The 19,813-nt window shown below is 38.4% G+C and overlaps 1 non-coding gene across 1 annotated transcript; it reads left to right on the top strand.

The window, feature by feature from the left end:
- Positions 1–11,446: 11,446 nt before the first annotated feature.
- Positions 11,447–11,554, top strand: LOC148580116 (small nucleolar RNA R71). Its single transcript, XR_015896401.1, has one exon. It is a non-coding gene; the product is annotated as a small nucleolar RNA R71 (small nucleolar RNA).
- Positions 11,555–19,813: the final 8,259 nt, after the last annotated feature.

Raw genomic sequence — 19,813 nt, 5'->3', positions numbered from 1 at the left:
TTCCTCTCTGGGCTCTTACTGTCCTCAGAGGGATTTTGGATAGTATTTTGCTCATCCTCTGTCAGTTGTTCTTTTCTTGGCTTTCTTCTGCTCTGAAGTGAGGTATTTAATGTTTTCCCACTTCTTAATTGAACTGCTTGGCACTCTTCTATTATTTGTTTTGATAACTGCTGTTTTGTTTGCTTCAACTGTACTTCCATATTCATATTACCGATTCTTGTGTCTTGTAGTATCTCCTTGAATTCGGCTAGCTGTTTTGTTAGAAAATCTAATTGCTAATTAAATTCAGTAACTTGTTCTGCAGGACTGAGTTCAGCAGTTACTGTTTTAGCCTTTTCTTTCATGGAAGACTCACTACTTAGGTACAGATGCTGATTTCTAGCAACTGTATCAATGAGCTCTTGAGCTTCTTCAATTGTCTTTTTCATGTGTATAGATCCACCAGCTGAGTGGTCCAAAGACATCTGAGCTTTCTCTGTAAGCCCATAATAGAAGATGTCTAACTGCACTCACTCTGAAAACATTTCAGAGGGGCATTTTCTTAGCATCTCTCTGTATCTCTCCCAGGCATCATAAAGAGATTCATTATCTCCTTATTTAAAGCCTTGGATGTTCAGCCTTAGCTGTGTCATCCGTTTTGGAGGGAAATATTGATTCAGGAATTTTTCTGACAGCTGTTTCCATGTCCTTATGCTAGCCTTAGGTTGGTTATTTAACCACCTCTTAGCTTGGTCTTTTACAGCAAATGGAAACAGTAATAATCTGTAGACATCCTGATATACTTCCTTATCATGTACTGTGTTAGCAATTTGTAAAAACTGTGCCAGAAACTCTGTAGGTTCTTCCTGTGAAAGACCGGAATACTGGCAACTTTGCTGCACCATGATAATGAGCTGAGGATTCAACTCAAAACTACTGACTCCGATGGAGGGTATACAGATACTACTCCCATATGAAGCAGTAGTGGGGTTAGCATATGACCCCAGAGTCCTTCTGGACTGTTCATTTCCACTTAGGTCCATAATGGAGAAAGGGAGATGATGCGGATTGCAAATAATTTTTTTTTTTTGAAAACCGAAATTAAAATAAAAGAAAATAAATGAAAAATTAACTATAATTTCGAAAATTTGAAGAAAAATAAATAAAAGAAAATTGAAAACTAAATTAATTAATTAAAAAGATTAGAAAAAGATGTGGGTGAGGATTTTTGAAAAACTGAAGAGAGAGAAATTGGTTATGAAGTTTTGAAAAAGATATATCTTAAATTTAAAGATACTTGTAATAAAATAAAATAAAATAAAAAAAGAAAAGATATGAAAAAGGTTTGATTTTAAGATTTGAGATTAGAAAAGATAAGATAAGTTAGGTAAGAGAAGATAAGAAATTTAAATTAAAAATTTTGAAATTTGAATTTTGAAATTTGAAATTTGAATTTTAGAAGTTGAAATTTGAAATTTGAATTTTAGAAGTTGAAATTTGAAATTTGAAATAGGATAAGATAAGATTTAAAAAAAAAGACATGATTTTTTTTTAAGACTTGACAAATAAGATATGATAAGATAAAATTTTGAAATTGAAATCTGAATTTTTATGAAAAATTTTGAAATATTTGCTTAAAATAGTTAGAAAAGATATTTTTTTTATTTTTGAATTTTATGATGAAAGAGAAAAAGACACAAAAGACACACAACTTAAAATTTTTAGATCTAATGCTCCTTATTTTCGAAAATTTTGGAGGGAAAACACCAAGGAACACCAAACTTAAAAATTATAAGATCAAAACACAAGGAAGACTCAAGAATACTTTGAAGACTCACAAGAACAACAAGAACATGAAGATAGAACACCAAACTTAAAATTTTTAGAAAACCAAAATAAAATTTTCGAAAACTAAAGAAAAGTTAACAGGAGAACACCAAACTTAAAGTTTGGTGCAAGATTTATTCAAAGAAAAATTATTTTTGAAAATGTTTTAAAAAGAAGATAGCCAATTACCAAGAACATAAGCATAACACTCTAGCAAATGGAGCTATAAATTTAACGTGTTTTAATAAGGTATTTAATAATAATTTTTTTTTTTGAAAAATGATATTTTGAAAAAGCACAAGAAAAACAAGAAAATACATAAAATAGGAAAAACTAAAGATCAAACAAGAAAAATAGCAAGAACAACTTGAAGATTAAGAAAGAACAATGAACACAAATTCGAAAATTTAAAAGAAAATAAAAACATGCAATTGACACCAAACTTAAAATAAGAAACTAAACTCAATCAGAAAAACTCAATTATTAGTTTATAAAATTTTTTTGAAAAATTTAAAAAGAGAAAATAAGGATTAAAAAGAAAATTTCAACCAAAAACAATAATATAAGACTCTAGACCAAAAAGAAAAAATTTTCCTAATCTAAGCAATAAAATAAACCGTCAGTTGTCCAAACTCGAACAATCTCCGGCAACGGCGCCAAAAACTTGGTGCACGAAATTGTGATTCACACTTTTCACACTTCCGCACAACTAACCAGCAAGTGCACTGGGTCGTCCAAGTAATACCTTACGTGAGTAAGGGTCGATCCCACGGATATCGTTGGCTTGAAGCAATCTATGGTTATCTTGTAAATCTTAGTTAGGAGATTAATTATGATTATCAGTTTTAATTGTGAAAAATAAAGGAGCATGAAATAATTACTTGTTATGCAGTAATGGAGAATATGTTGGAGTTTTGGAGATGCTTTGTCTTTTGAATCTCTACTTTCCCCCTGTCTTCTTCTTCACTCATGCAAGGTTCCTCCTATGGCAAGCTGTGTGTTGGTGGATCACTGTTGTCAATGGCTACCATCCGTCCTCTCAGTGAAAATGGTCCAGGTGCGCTGTCACCGCACGACTAATCATCTGTCGGTTCTCACTCATGCTGGAATAGGATCCATTGATCCTTTTGCTCTGTCACTACGCCCAACCCTTGTGAGTTTGAAGCTTGTCACAGTCATTCAATCCCTGAATCCTACTCGGAATACCACAGACAAGGTTTAGACTTTCCGGATTCTCAAGAATGCTACCAATGGATTCTAGCTTATACCACGAAGATTCTGATTAAGGAATCCAAGAGATACTCATTCAATCGAAGGTAGAACGGGAGTGGTTGTCAGGCACGCGTTCATAGATTGAGAATGGTTATGAGTGTCACGGATCATCACATTCATTATATTGAAGTGCGAATGAACATCTTAAATAGAAACAAGCGTGTTTGAATAGAAAACAGAAATAATTGCATTAATTCATCGAGACATAGCAGAGCTCCTCACCCCCAACAATGGAGTTTAGAGACTCATGCCGTCAAAGAGTACAAAGTTCAGATCTAAATTATCATGAGGTACAAAATAAATCTCTAAAAGTTGTTTAAATACTAAACTAGTAACCTAGGTTTACAAAAAATGAGTAAACTAAGATAGATAGTGCAGAAATCCACTTCTGGGGCCCACTTGGTGTGTGCTGGAGCTGAGACTTGAGCTTTACACGTGCCTAGGCTGTTTCCAGAGTTAAACGCCAGGTTGTAACCTGTTTCTGGCGTTTAAGTCCAACTTGTAACTTGTTTCTGGTGTTTAACGCCAGAATGCAACATGGAACTGACGTTGAACGCCAGTTTACGTCATTTATCCCTGAGCAAAGTATGGACTATTATCTATTGCTGGAAAGCCCTGGATGTCTACTTTCCAACGCAATTAAGAGCGCGCCATTTGGACTCCTGTAGATCCAAAAAATCCACTTTGAGTGCAGGGAGGTCAGAATCCAACAGCATCTGCAGTCCTTTTTCAGCCTGAATCAGATTTTTGCTCAGCTCCCTCAATTTCAGCCAGAAATTACCTGAAATCACAGAAAAATACACAAACTCATAATAAAGTCCAAAAATGTGATTTTTATTTAAAAACTAATAAAAATATAATAAAAAGTGACTAAAACATATTAAAAACTACCTAGAAACAATGCTAAAAAGCGTATAAATTATCCGCTCATTAGGAGTCACAAAAACTACTGAAAAATCAAAAACAGAATGAAAAACAGCATTAAAAACAGCAAACCCTAGAGGAGGAGCATTCTGGCATTTAAACGCCAGAAACAAGCATCTGTCTGGCGTTTAACGCCAGAAACAAGCACCAAGCTGGCGTTTAACGCCAGAAACAAGCATCTACCTGGCTTTAAATGCTAGAAACAGGCTACATTTGGGCGTTTAACGCCAGAAACAAGCAGCAGTCTGGCATTAAACGCCAGGATTGCACAGCAAAAGCGTTTTACACGCCTAATTGGAGTAGGGATGTTAAGTCCTTGGCCCCACTGGATCTGTGGATCCCACAGGATCCCCACCACTTCTTCTCTCCTCTTCACACCTTTTCATAACTCTCTTCTCCAAATACCCTTCACCAATCACCTCACTCACTCTTTCCCATCATATCTTCACCACTCACATCCATCTACTCTTCCCCATAAACCCCACCTACCTCCAAAATTCAAACTCTTTTTCCTCCCAAACCCAACCCTAATGGCCGAACCCTAAACCTCCCTCCACTCCTATATAAACCCCTCATTCCTTCTTCATTTTCACACAACACAACTCTTTCTTCTTACCCTTGGCCGAATACACACCTCTATCCCTCTCCTCTATTCTTCTTCTTCTTTTCCTTCTTTCCCTCTTCTTTTGCTCGGAGACGAGCAAATATTTTAAGTTTGGTGTGGTAAAAAGTATTGCTTTTTGTTTTTCCATAACCATTAATGGCACCTAAGACAAGAGAAACCTCAAGAAAGAGGAAAGGAAAGGCAATTGCTTCTACCTTTGAGTCATGGGAGATGGAGAGATTCATCTTAAAGGTCCATCAAGACCACTTCTATGAAGTTGTGGCCAAGAAGAAAGTGATCCATGAGGTTCCTTTCAAGCTCAAAAAGAATGAGTATCCGGAGATCCGACTTGAGATCCAAAGAAGAGGTTGGGAAGTTCTCACTAACCCATTCAACAAGTCGGGATCCTAATGGTTCAAGAGTTCTATCCAAACACATGGATCACTAGGAACCATGATCAAAGTGTGAACCCGAATCCAAAGCATTGGCTTACCATGGTTCGGGGGAAATACTTAGATTTCAGTCTGGAAAATGTAAGGCTGGCGTTCAACTTGCCAATGATGGAAGAATACGTACGCTCCTACACTAGAAGAGTCAACTTTGATCAAAGGTTGGACCAAGTCTTCATGGACATATGTGTAGAAGGAGCTCAATGGAAGGTTGACTCAAGAGGCAAGCCGGTTCAATTGAGAAGACTGGACCTTAAGCCTGTAGCTAGAGGATGGTTGGTGTTCATTCAATGCTCAATCATTCCTACTAGCAACCGATCTGAAGTTATTGTAGACCGGGCCATCATGATCCATAGTATCATGATTGGGGAGGAAGTGGAGGTTCATGAGATTAGACCTCAAGAACTCTACAAGGTGGCTGACAAGTCCTCCACTTTGGCAAGGTTAGCCTTTCCTCACCTCATTTGCCACCTCTGCAATTCGGCTGGAATTGACATAGAGGGAGACATGCTCATTGAAGAGGACAAGCCCATCACTAAGAAAAGGATGGATCAAACAAGATATCATGGACCTCAACAAGAGCATGAGGAAATTCCTCACCATGAAATCCCTGAGATGCCTCAAGGGATGCACTTCCTGCCATAAAACTATTGGGAGCAAATCAACACTTCTCTAGGAGAATTAAGTTCCAACATGGGACAACTAAGGGTGGAGCACCAAGAGCACTCCATCATCCTCCATGAGATTAGAGAAGATCAAAGAGCTATGAGGAAGGAGCAACAAAGACAAGGAAGAGACGTAGAGGAGCTCAAGAGCACCATTGGTTCTTCAAGAAGAGGAAGACGCCACCCTCACTAAGGTGGATGGTGCACGAAATTGTGATCATCAATGTCACCATCAACATGGTACGCTCAATTGTAATCTCAACTTTTTATCACAACTTCGCACAACTAACCAGCAAGTGCACTAGGTCGTCCAAGTAATAAACCTTACGCGAGTAAGGGTCGATCCCACGGAGATTGTTGGTATGAAGCAAGCTATGGTCATCTTGTAAATCTCAGTCAGGCGGATATAGAATGGTTATGGAGTTTTCGAAAATAAATAATAAAATAGGGATAGAAATACTTATGTAAATCCTTGGTGAGAATTTCAGATGAATGCATGGAGATGCTTTCGTCCCTCTAAACCTCTGCTTTCCTGCTGTCTTCATCCAATCAGTCTTACTCCTTTCTATGGCTGGCTTTATGTAAGGACATCACTGTTGTCAATGGCTACTTTTGATCCTCTCTGAAAAATAGTCCGATGCACTGTCACTGCATGGCTAATCGTCTGGAGGCGTCACCCTTGCCAATGGCTGCATCCTATCCTCTTGTGAAAATGGTCCAAATGCTCTGTCACAGCATGGCTAATCATCTGAGGTTCTCGATCATACTGGAATAGGATTCACCCACCTTTTGTGTCTGTCACTACGCCCAGTACTCGTGAGTATGAAGCTCGTCACAGTCATTCAATCCCAGAGTCCTACTCGGAATATCACAGACAAGGTTTAGACTTTCTGGACTCTCATGAATGCCGCTATCAATCTAGCTTACACCACAAAGATTCTAATTAACAGATCCAAGAGATACTCATTCAATCTGAGGTAGAACGGAAGTGGTTGTCAGGCACGCGTTCATAGGGAATGATGATGATTGTCACGTTCATCACATTCAGGTTGAAGTGCGAATGAATATCTTAGAAGCGGAACAAGTTGAATTGAATAAAAAACAGTAGTACTTTGCATTAATCTTTGAGGAACAGCAGAGCTCCACACCTTAATTAGGTGAACCTTTTCAGATTGTGACTCAGCTTTGCTAAAGTCTCCAATTAGAGGTGTCCAGGGTTCTTAAGCACACTCTTTTTTTTTTGCTTTGGACCTTGACTTTAACCGCTCAATCTCAAGTTTTCACTTGACACCTTCACGCCACAAGCACATGGTTAGGGACAGCTTGGTTTAGCCGCTTAGACTAGGATTTTATTCCTTTAGGCCCTCCTATCCACTGATGCTCAAAGCCTTGGGATCCTTTTTATTTGCCCTTGCCTTTTGGTTTTAAGGGTTATTGGCTTTTTGCTCTTGCCTCTTGGTTTTAAGAGCTTTTGGCTTTTTCTGCTTGCTTTTTCTTTTTCTTTCTATTTTTTTCGCCTATTTTTTTCTTTTTTTTTTTCTGCAAGCTTTGTTCTTTGCTGCTTTTTCTTGCTTCAAGAATCATTTTTTATGATTTTTCAGATTATCAAATAACATGTCTCCTTATCATCATTCTTTCAAGAACCAACATATTTAACATTCTTAAACAACAATTTCAAAAGACATATGCACTGTTCAAGCATTCATTCAGAAAATAAGAAGCATTGTCACCACATCAATATAATTAAACTAAGTTCAAGGATAAATTCGAAACTCATGTACTTCTTGTTCTTTTGAATTAAAACAGTTTTCATTTAAGAGAGGTGATGGATTCATAGGACATTCATAACTTTAAGAAAAAGTTACTAAATACTAATGATCATGTAATGAAGACACAAACTTAGATAAGCACTTAACATAGAAATGAAAAACAGAGAATGTAAGAACAAGGAATGAGTCCACCTTAGTGATGGTGGCATTTCCTTCTTGAGGAACCAATGATGTCCTTGAGCTCTTCTATGTCTCTTCCTTGTCTCTGTTGCTCCTCCCTCATTGCTTTTTGATCTTCTCTAATTTCATGAAGGATGATGGAGTGCTCTTGATGTTCCACCCTTAGTTGTCCCATGTTGGAACTTAATTCTCCTAGGGAGGTGTTGATTTGCTCCCAATAGTTTTGTGGAGGAAAATGCATTTGAGGCATCTCCGGGATCTCATGGTGATGAGCTTCATACGCCTCTTGAGCTCCATGAATGGGCTCTCTTGCTTGCTCCATCCTTTTCTTAGTGATGGGCTTCTCTTCCTCAATGGGAATGTCTCCTTCAATGAAAGCTCCAGCTGAGTAACATAGATGGCAAATAAGATGAGGAAAAGCTAGCCTTGCCATGGGGGAGGGCTTTTCGGCTATTTTGTAGAGTTCAAGGGAGATGACTTCATGAACTTCTACTTCCTCTCTAATCATGATGCTATGAATCATGATGGCCCGATCCACAGTAACTTCGGATCGGTTGCTAGTGGGGATGATGGAGCGTTGTATGAACTCTAACCATCCTCTAGCTACAGGCTTGAGGTCCAGTCTTCTTAGTTGAACCGGCTTGCCTTTGGAGTCAATCTTCCATTGAGCTCCTTCCACACATATGTCCATGAGAACTTGGTCCAACCTTTGATTAAAGTTGACCCTTCTAGTGTAGGGGCGTGCATCTCCTTGCATCAAAGGCAATTTAAACGCCAACCTCACATTTCCGGACTAAAATCTAAGTATTTCCCCCGAACCATGGTGAGATAATTCTTTGGGTCCGGGTTCTTACTTTGATCATGGTTCCTAGTGATCCATGCATTGGCTTAGAACTCTTGAATCATTAGGATGCCGACTTGTTGGATGGGTTTTGTTGGATGGGTTTTGGATTTCATGTCGGATCTCCGGATACTCATTCTTCTTGAGCTTGAAAGGGACCTCAGGGATCACCTTCTTCTTGGCCACAACATCATAGAAGTGGTCTTGATGAGCTTTGGAGATGAATCTTTCCATCTCCCATGACTCGGAGGTGGAAGCTTTTGTCTTCCCTTTCCCTTTTCTAGAGGATTCTCCGGTCTTAGGTGCCATCAATGGTAATGGAAAAATAAAAAGCTTATGCTTTTACCACACCAAACTTAGAATTTTGCTCGCCCTCGAGCAAGAAAAGAAAGAATAGATGAAGAAGAAGAAGAAATGGAGGAGAGGGAGAGAGAGATGTGTTTCGGCAAAGAAGGGGAAGAGAGGGTTGTGTTGTGTGAAAATGAGGAAGAATGGAGGGCTATATATAGGGAAGGGAGGGGGGGTAAGGTTTCGGCCATTAGGGTGGGTTTGGGTGGGAAATTGATTTTGAATTTTGAAGGTAGGTGGTGTTTATGAGGTAGGTTTATGGGGAAGAGTGGGTGGATGTGAGTGGTGAAGTGGTGATAGGGAAGAGAGATTGAGGTGATTGGTGAAGAGTTTTGGGGAAGAGTGTTTATGGGATTGTGTGAAAGAGGGTGAGAGGAAGTGAGTGGGGGTAGGTGGGGATCCTGTGGGGTCTACAGATCCTGAGGTGATCCTGTGGGGTCCACAGATCCTGAGGTGTTCAAGGATTTACAACCTTGCACCAAATTAGGCATGCAAAATGCCCTTGCACACAACTCTGGGCGTTCAGTGCCAGATTGGTGCTTGTTCTGGGCGTTGAACGCCCATTTGTTGCCCATTTCTGGCGTTGAACGCCAGAACCATGCTTGTTCTGGGTGTTCAGCGCCAGCTCTTCTCCAGGGTGCAATTTTGGCATTCAAACGCCCAGATGCTGCCCATTTTGGGCGTTCAGCGCCAGAACCATGCTTTGTTCTGGCGTTGAACGCCAGCCAGATGCTTCTTACTAGCGTTTAAATGCCAGTGAGATCCTCCTCCAGGGTGTGATTTTTCTTCTGCTGTTTTTGATTCTGTTTTCACTTTTTATATTTATTTTGTGACTCCACATGATCATGAACCTAATAAAACATGAAAGAACAAGAAAAATAAAATTAGATAAAAATTAGGTTGCCTCCCAACAAGCACTTCTTTAATGTCAATAGCTTGACAGTGGGCTCTCATGGAGCCTCACAGATATTCAGAGCATTGTTGAGACTCCCCAACACCAAACTTAGAGTTTGGATATGGGAGTTCAACACCAAACTTAGAGTTTGGTTGTGGCCTCCCAACACCAAACTTAAAGTTTGACTGTGGGGGCTCTGGTTGACTCTACAGTGAGAGAAGCTTTTTATGCTTCCTCTCCATTGGTACAGAGAGAGATCCTTGGGTTTTAAACATAAGGTTGTCCTCATTTAATTGAAGGATCAATTCTCCTCTGTCCACATCAATCACAGCTCTTGCTATGGCTAGGAAGGGTCTTCCAAGGATGATGAATTCATCCTCATCCTTCCCAGTATCCAGGACTATGAAATCAGCAGGGATGTAAAGGCCTTCAACCTTTACTTACACGTCCTCTACTTGTCCATAAGCCTATTTTCTTGAATTGTCTGCCATCTCTAATGAGATTTTAGTGGCTTGCACCCCATAGATTCCCAGTTTCTCTATTACAGAGAGGGGCATGAGGTTTATCCCTGAACCAAGGTCACACAAAGCCTTCTCAAAGGTCATGGTGCCTATGGTACAAGGTATTAAGAACTTTCCAGGATCCTGTTTCTTCTGAGGCAATCTCAGTTGATCCAGATCACTTAGTTCATTGGTGAACAAGGGAGGTTCATCTTCCCAAGTCTCAATACCAAATAATTTGGCATTCAGCTTCATGATTGCACCAAGAAACTTGGCAGCTTGCTCTTCAGTAACATCCTCATTCTCTTCAGAAGAGGAATACTCATCAGAGCTCATGAATGACATAAGGAGGTTTAATGGAATCTCTATGGTCTCTAGATGAGTCTCAAATTCCTTTGGTTCCTCAAAGGGAAGCTCCTTATTGATCACTGGACATCCTAGGAGGTCTTCCTCCTTGGGATTCACGTCCTTTCCTTCCTTCACAGGTTCGGCCATGGTGATTAATTCAATGGCCTTGCACTCTCCTTTTGGATTTTCTTCTGTATTGCTTGGGAGAGTACTAGGAGGGATTTCAGTGATCCTTTTACTTAGCTGGCCTTAGATAGATCAGAGACTAAGTTTGCTAAATTAGAGGTATTTTGTTCAGAGTTCTCTGTCTGTTGCTGAGTGGATGATGGAAAAGGTTTACTATTGTTAAACCTATTTCTTCCACCATTATTAAAGCCTTGTTGAGGCTTTTGATCCTTCCATGAGAAATTTGGATGATTTCTCCATGATGGGTTATAGGTGTTTCCATAAGGTTCACCCATATAATTTACCTCTGCTATTGCAGGGTTTTCAGGATCATGAGCTTCTTCTTCAGAAGATGCCTCTTGAGTACTGTTGGATGCAGCTTGCATTCCATTCAGACTCTGAGAAATCATATTGACTTGCTGAGTCAATATTTTGTTCTGAGCCAATATGGCATTCAGAGTATCAATTTCAAGAACTCCCTTCTTCATAGGCCTCCCATTACTCACAGGATTCCTCTCAGAAGTGTACATGAACTGGTTATTAGCAACCATGTCAATGAGTTCTTGAGCTTCTGCAGGCGTTTTCTTTAGGTGAATGGATCCACCTGCAGAAACATCCAATGACATCTTAGCCAATTCAGATAGACCATCATAGAATATATCCAGGATGGTCCATTCTGAAAGCATGTCAAAAGGACACTTTTTGGTCAGTTGCTTGTATCTTTCCCAAGCTTCATAGAGGGATTCACCTTCTTTCTGTCTGAAGGTTTGAACATCCACTCTAAGCTTGCTCAGCTTTTGAGGAGGAAAGAACTTGGCTAAGAAAGCCGTGACCAGCTTGTCCCAAGAGTTCAGGCTATCTCTGGGTTGAGAGTCCAACCACACTCTAGCTCTGTCTCTTACAGCAAAAGGGAAAATCATGAGCCTGTAGACTTCAGGATCTACTCCATTAGTCTTAATAGTATCACATATCTGCAAGAATTCAGTTAAGAACTGAAAAGGATCTTCAGATGGAAGTCCATGAAACTTGCAGTTCTGCTGCATCAAGAAACTAATTGAGGTTTTAGCTCAAAGTTGTTTGCTCCAATGGCAGGAATGGAGATGCTTCTTCCATGTAAATTGGAATTAGGTGCAGTAAAGTCACCAAGCATTCTCCTTGCATTATTGTTGTTGGGTTCGGCTGCCATCTCCTTTACTTGTTCGAAATTTTCAATAAGGTTGTCTCTGGATTGTTGTAATTTAGCTTCTCTTAGTTTCCTCTTCAGAGTCCTTTCAGATTCTGGATCAGCTTCAACAAGAATGCCTTTTTCCTTGTTCCTGCTCATAAGAAAGAGAAGATAACAAGAAAAGAAGAGGAATTCTCTATGTCACAGTAAAGAGGTTCCTTATTGTTAGTAGAAGAAGAAAAGGAATAGGGGTGAAGAAGAATGAAGAATCCAAACACAAGGGTAAGGATAGGAGCAGTGATGTGAGATGAAGAGAAGTGTTAGTAGATGAATAAATAATTAGAAGGAGATGAGGGAGAAGGATTTTCGAAAATTATTTTTGAAAAGGGGTTAGTGATTTTCGAAAATAGTTTTTGAAAAAAAAGGTTAGTTTTCGAAAATTAAAATCAAAAATTAAAATAATTAGTTAATTAAAAAGAAATTTTGAAGAAGAGGGAAGATATTTTCGAAAATTAGAGAGAGAGAGAGTTAGTTAGGTAGTTTTGAAAAAGATAAGAGACAAACAAAAAGTTAGTTAGTTAGTTGAAACAAATTTTGAAAAGGTAGGAAGTTAGGAAGTTAGAAAAGATATTTTGAAATCAAATTTTTGAAAAAGATAAGATAAGAGGATATTTTTGAAAAGATATGATTGAAATTAGTTTTGAAAAAGATTTGATTTTTAAAATCACAATTAATGACTTGATTCACAAGAAATCATAGGATATGATTCTAGAACTTAAAGTTTGAATCTTTCTTAACAAGTAAGTAACAAACTTGAAATTTTTGAATCAAAACATTAATTGGTGATATTATTTTCGAAAATTAAGAGATAAAGATAAGAAAAAGGTTTTTGAAAAATATTTTTATAATTTTCGAAAATAAATAAGAAAAAATGAAAAAGATTTAATTTTTGAAAAAGATTTTGAAAAAAGATGAGATTTTTAAATTGAAAATTTGATTTAACTCATAAAAATAACTAGATTTTAAAAATTTTTGAAAAAGTCAAATCTAATTTTTGAATTTATGAGAGAGAAAAAGGGAAAGATATTTTTTTTTATTTTTGAATTTTTTTATGATGAGAGAGAGAAACAAGAAAAATGATGCAATGCATGAAAGTTATGGATCAAAACAATGAATGCATGCAAGAATGCTATGAATGTCAAGATGAACACCAGGAAAACTATGAAGATCATGATGAACATCAAGAACATATTTTTGAAAATTTTTATATGCAAAGAAAATATGCAAGACACCAAACTTAGAAATCTTTCATGTTCAGACACTATGAATGCAAAAATGCACATGAAAAACAAGAAAATACACAAAACATGAAAACATCAAGATCAAACAAGAAGACTTACCAAGAACAACTTGAAGATCATGAAGAACACTATGAATGCATGAATTTTTTCGAAAAATGCAAGATGAATATACAATTGACACCAAACTTTCAACTTGACTCAAGACTCAAACAAGAAACATGAAATATTTTTTATTTTTATGATTTTTTTATTTTTTTTTTGGATTTTTATTTTATATTTTTCGAGAATCATTTGGAAAAGAAAAAGAAAAATAAGGATTCCAAAATTTTTAAAATGAATTCCAGGAATTTTGTATTCTTATTCAAAAGCTCCAATCTGAGGGTTAGGCATGGCTTAATAGCCAGCCAAGCTTTAGTATGTAATTACATGCATTGAAGTGATTAGTTGAATCCTCAGTCCAAAGGAATTTGGACATGGCTTCACAGCCAGCCAGGATTCAACAAATTATCATGAAACACTAGAATTCATTCTTAAAAATTCTGAAGAAAAAAATATATTATTTTTTATTTTGAAAACATTTTTTTTCGAAAATAGATGAGATATTTTTGAAAACTTTTTGAAAAATTTTTGAAAATAAAACAAAAAGAAAATTACCTAATCTGAGCAACAAGATGAACCGTCAGTTGTTCAAACTCGAACAATCCCCGGCAACGGCGCCAAAAACTTGGTGCACGAAATTGTGATCATCAATGGCGCCATCAACATGGTACGCTCAATTGTAATCTCAACTTTTTATCACAACTTCGCACAACTAACCAGCAAGTGCACTGGGTCGTCCAAGTAATAAACCTTACGCGAGTAAGGGTCGATCCCACGGAGATTGTTGGTATGAAGCAAGCTATGGTCATCTTGTAAATCTCAGTCAGGCAGATATAGAATGGTTATGGAGTTTTCGAAAATTAATAATAAAATAGGGATAGAAATACTTATGTAAATCCTTGGTGAGAATTTCAGATGAATGCATGGAGATGCTTTCGTCCCTCTAAACCTCTGCTTTCCTGCTGTCTTCATCCAATCAGTCTTACTCCTTTCTATGGCTAGCTTTATGTAAGGACATCACCGTTGTCAATGGCTACTTTTGATCCTCTCTGGAAAATGGTCCGATGCGCTGTCACTGCATGGCTAATCGTCTGGAGGCATCACCCTTGCCAATGGCTGCATCCTATCCTCTTGTGAAAACGGTCCAAATGCTCTGTCACAGCACGGCTAATCATCTGAGGTTCTCGATCATACTGGAATAGGATTCACCCTCCTTTTGCGTCTGTCACTACGCCCAGTACTCGCGAGTTTGAAGCTCGTCACAGTCATTCAATCCCAGAGTCCTACTCGGAATACCACAGACAAGGTTTAGACTTTCTAGACTCTCATGAATGCCGCCATCAATCTAGCTTACACCACGAAGATTCTGATTAAGAGATCGAAGAGATACTCATTCAATCTGAGGTAGAAGGGAAGTGGTTGTCAAGCACGCGTTCATAGGGAATGATGATGATTGTCACGTTCATCACATTCAGGTTGAAGTACGAATGAATATCTTAGAAGCAGAATAAGTTGAATTGAATAGAAAACAGTAGTACTTTACATTAATCTTTGAGGAACAGCAGAGCTCCACACCTTAATCTATGGAGTGTAGAAACTCTACCGTTGAAAATACATAAGTGAAAGGTTCAGGCATGGCCGAGAGGCCAGCCCCCAAAAACGAGATCACAGGATCAAAAATACAATCCAGGATTATCCGAAGATGTCTAATACAATAGTAAAAAGTCCTATTTATAATAAACTAGCTACTAGGGTTTACAGAAGTAAGTAATTGATGCATAAATCCACTTCCGGGGCCAACTTGGTGTGTGCTTGGGCTGAGCTTGAATGTTACACATGCAGAGGCTCTTTCTGGAGTTGAACGCCAGGTTGTAACGTATTTCTGGCGTTCAACTCTGGTTTGTGACTTGTTTCTGGTGTTTAACTCCAGACAGCAGCGTAGAACTGGCGTTCAATGCCCTTTTACGTCGTCTAAACTCGGCCAAACTATGGACTATTATACATTTCTAGAAAGCCCTGGATGTCTATTTTCCAACGCAATTGGAAGCGCGTCATTTTCAGTTCTGTAGCTCCAGAAAATCCACTTTGAGTGCAGGGAGGTCAGAATCCAACAACATCAGCAGTCCTTCTTCAACCTCTGAATCTGATTTTTGCTCAAGTCCCTCAATTTCAGCCAGAAAATACCTGAAATCACAGAAAAATACACAAACTCATAGTAAAGTCCAGAAATGTGAATTTAACATAAAAACTAATAAAAACATCCCTAAAAGTAACTAGATTCTACTAAAAACATACTAAAAACAATGCCAAAAAGCGTATAAATTATCCGCTCATCAGTGGACCCGTTCCTTAATCTCTTTGTTCTTATTTTTTCTGTTTTTTGGTTTTATGCCTCATGTTTATTTATGTTTGTGTCTTATTACATGATCACTAGTGTCTACGTGTCTATGCCTTAAAGTTATGAATGTCCTATGAATCCATCACCTCTCTTAAATGAAAAATGTTCTAAAAAACAAAAGAATAAGAAGTACAGGGTTTCGAATTCATCCTTCAAACTAGTTTAATTATTTTGATGTGGTGACAATACTTTTTGTTTTCCGAATGAATACTTGAAAAATGAATATTAAATATGTGGTTTATGAATATTAAATATGTGGTTTATGAATACTTTTGATATTGTGGTTTATGAATATTAAATATGTTAGCTCTTGAAGAATAAGGAAAAAGGAGAAATGTTATTTGATGATCTGAAAAATCATAAAAATGATTCTTGAAGCAAGAAAAAGCAGTGAATACAAAAGCTTGCGAAAAAAAAGGAAAAGAGAGAAAAAAAATTAGCAAAAAAAATAAAACAAAAAAAAAGAAAAAGAAAAAGCAAGCAGAAAAAGCCAAAAGCTCTTTAAACCAAAAGGCAAGAGCAAAAAGCCAATAGCCCTTAAAACCAAAAGGCAAGGGTAATAAAAAGGATCCAAGGCTTTGAGCATCAGTGCATAGGAGGGCCTAAAGGAATAAAATCCTAGCCTAAGCAGCTAAACCAAGCTGTCCCTAACCATGTGCTTGTGGCGTGAAGGTGTGAAGTGAAAACTTGAGACTGAGCGGTTAAAGTCGAGGTCCAAAGCAAAAGAAGAGTGTGCTTAAGAACCCTGGACACCTCTAATTGGGGACTTTAGCAAAGCTGAGTCACAATATGAAAAGGTTCACCCAGTTATGTGTGTGTGGCATTTATGTATTCGGTGGTAATACTGGAAAGCAAAGTTCTTAGGGCCACGGCCAAGACTTATAAAGTAGCTGTGTTCAAGAATCAACATATTGAACTAGGAGAATCAATAACACTATCTAAATTCTAAGTTCCTATAGATGCCAATCATTCTGAACTTCAATGGATAAAGTGAGATGCCAAAACTATTCAAGAGGCAAAAAGCTACTAGTCCCACTCATCTGATTGGAGCTAAGTTTCATTGATATTTTGGAATTTATAGTATATTCTCTTCTTTTTATCCTCTTTGATTTTCAGTTGCTTAGGGACAAGCAACAATTTAAGTTTGGTGTTGTGATGAGCGGATAATTTATACGCTTTTTGGCATTGTTTTTACATAGTTTTTAGTATGATTTAATTTGTTTTCAGTATATTTTTATTAGTTTTTAAATAAAAATCACATTTATGGACTTTACTATGAGTTTGTGTGTTTTTTTGTGATTTCAGGTATTTTCTGGCTGAAATTGAGGGACTTGAGCAAAAATCAGATTCAGAGGTTGAAGAAGGACTGCAGATGCTGTTGGATTCTGACCTCTCTGTACTCAAAATAGATTTTCTGGAAATACAGAACTCCAAATGATGCGCTCTCAATTGCGTGGGAAAGTAGACATCCAGAGATTTCTATAAATATATAGTAGTCCATACTTTGCCTGAGTGTAGATGACGCAAACTGGCGTTCAACGCCAGCTCCCTGCCCTATTCTAGAGTCAAACGCCAGAAACAGGTTGCAAAGTGGAGTTAAACGCCAAAAACAGGTTATAAACTGGCGTTTAACTCCAAGAAAGACCTCTCCACGTGAAAGCTTCAATGCTCAGCCCAAGCACACACCAAGTGGGCCCCTTAAGTGGATTTCTGCATCATTTACTTATCTCTGTAACCCTAGTAACTAGTTTAGCATAAATAGGACTTTTTACTATTGTATTTAGAGCTTTTGGAACATCTTTGGATGTTTAGTTCTAAGATCATGGAGGCTGGCCTCTCGGCCATGCCTGGACCTTGTTCTTATGTATTTTCAATGGTAGAGTTTCTACACACCATAGATTAAGGTGTGGAGCTCTGCTGTTCCTCGTGAATTAATGCAAAGTACTATTGTTTTTCTATTCAACTCAAGCCAATTTCTTATCTAAGATATACACTTGTTCTTCAACCTGAGGAAGGTGATGATCTGTGACACTCATCATCATTCTCACCCATGAACGCGTGCCTGACAAACACCTCCGTTCTACTTGCAATCGCTTAAGTGCATATCTCTTAGCCTTCTGGTTCATGAGGCATGGTTGCCTCGCCTGAAAACCAAACCTTCCATTCCATGAGATCAGAGTCTTCGTGGTATAGGCTAGAATTATTGGCAGCCATTCTTGAGATCCGAAAAGTCTAAACCTTGTCTGTGGTATTCCGAGTAGGAACTGGGAAGGGATGGCTGTGACGAGCTTCAAACTCGCGAGTGCTGGGCGTAGTGACAGACGCAAAAGGATGACTGAATCCTATTCCAGTATGATCGAGAACCGACAGACGAATAGCCGTGCGGTGACAGTGCATTTTGGACAATTTTCACTGAGAGGACGTGATGTAGCCATTGACAACGGTGATGCCCTGCATAAGCTTACCATGGAAGGGAGTATGAATGATTGGATGAAGACAGCAGGAAAGCAGAGGTTCAGGAGGAACGAAAGCATCTCTATACGCTTATCTGAAATTCTCACTAATGAATTACATAAGTATCTCTATCCTAGTTTATATTTTATTTATATTTTTTATTATCAATTCACCATAACCATTTGAATCCGCCTGACGGAGATTTACAAGGTGACCATAGCTTGCTTCAAGCCGACAATCTCTGTGGGATCGACCCTTACTCACGTAAGGTTTATTACTTGGATGACCCAGTGCACTTGCTGGTTAGTTGTTCGAAGTTGTGACAAAGTGTGATTCACGTTTGAGAGCACCAAGTCTTTGGCGCCATTGTTGATGATCGCTATTTCGTGCACCAGCATTCCTGAGATCCGGATTGTCTAAACCTTGTCTGTGGTATTCCGAGTAGGATCTGAGAAGGGATGACTGTGACGAGCTTCAAACCTGCGAATGTGGGGTGCAAGTGACAGTGTGCAAAAGGACAATGGTCCTATTCCGACGCTAGCGGGAACTGACAGATGATTAGCCGTGCGGTGACAGTGCATATAGAATTGTTTTCATCCGAGAGGATCATACAGCTTGCCATGGAAGGAGGTAACGCATGGTTGGAAGAAGGAAGTAGAAAAGCATAGGTTCAGAAGCAACAAAGCATCTCCATACGCTTATCTGAAATCCCACCAACGAATTACATAAGTATTTCTATCTTATTTTATATTTTATTTATATTTTAATTATCAAAACCTCATAACCATTTAAATCTACCTGACTGAGATTTACAATGATGACCATAGCTTGCTTCAAGCCGACAATCTCCGTGGGATCGACCCTTACTCAGGTAAGGTTTATTACTTGGACGACCCAGTGCATTTGCTCGTCAGTTGTGCAAAGTTGTGAAAAAGAGTTGAGATTACAATTGTGCGTACCAAGTTGTTGGCGCCATTAAGATCACAATTTCGTGCACCAGGCCCCCTACACTCTTTATTAAAAATAAAAGGAGTGCCAGTGGCAAAGAGATTGCACTGTGGTTTTGCAATTTTGGAGAAATCTTTGATAAACCTCCTGTAGAATCCTACATGTCTTAAGAAGCTTCTGATTGCCATAAGAGTAATAGGTGGTGGTAACCGCTCAATTACTTCCACCTTGGCCTGATCGACCTCTATCCCCTTATTGGAAATTCGGTGTCCAAGAACAATGCCTTCAGTTACCATGAAATGGCATTTCTCCCAGTTTAAAACTAGGTTAGTTTCTTGGCATCGTTTCAGAACTAGGGCCAGATGGTCAAGGCAGGAATCAAAGGAATCCCCAAAGACAGAGAAATCATCCATGAATACTTCAAGGAATTTCTCAACCATGTCTAAAAAGATGGAGAGAAAACACCTTTGAAAGGTGGCAGGTGCATTGCAGAGGCCAAATGGCATCCTCTTGTAAGCAAACACTACATATGGGCATGTAAATATTGTCTTTTCTTGATCTAGGAGATCTATTGCAATTTGATTGTAGCCTGAATATCCATCCAGGAAGCAGTAAAAGGCATGTCGAGCTAGTCTCTCTAGCATCTGGTGTATGAACGGCAGAGGGAAATGGTCCTTACTTG

The sequence above is a fragment of the Arachis ipaensis genome, chromosome B10, assembly GCF_059453495.1.
Source record: "Arachis ipaensis isolate K30076 ecotype BB chromosome B10, ASM5945349v1, whole genome shotgun sequence".
In the NCBI taxonomy this organism is placed as follows: domain Eukaryota; kingdom Viridiplantae; phylum Streptophyta; class Magnoliopsida; order Fabales; family Fabaceae; genus Arachis; species Arachis ipaensis.
Note: the sequence above shows the minus strand (reverse complement) of the source record. Positions and strands in the feature narration are given on the sequence as shown.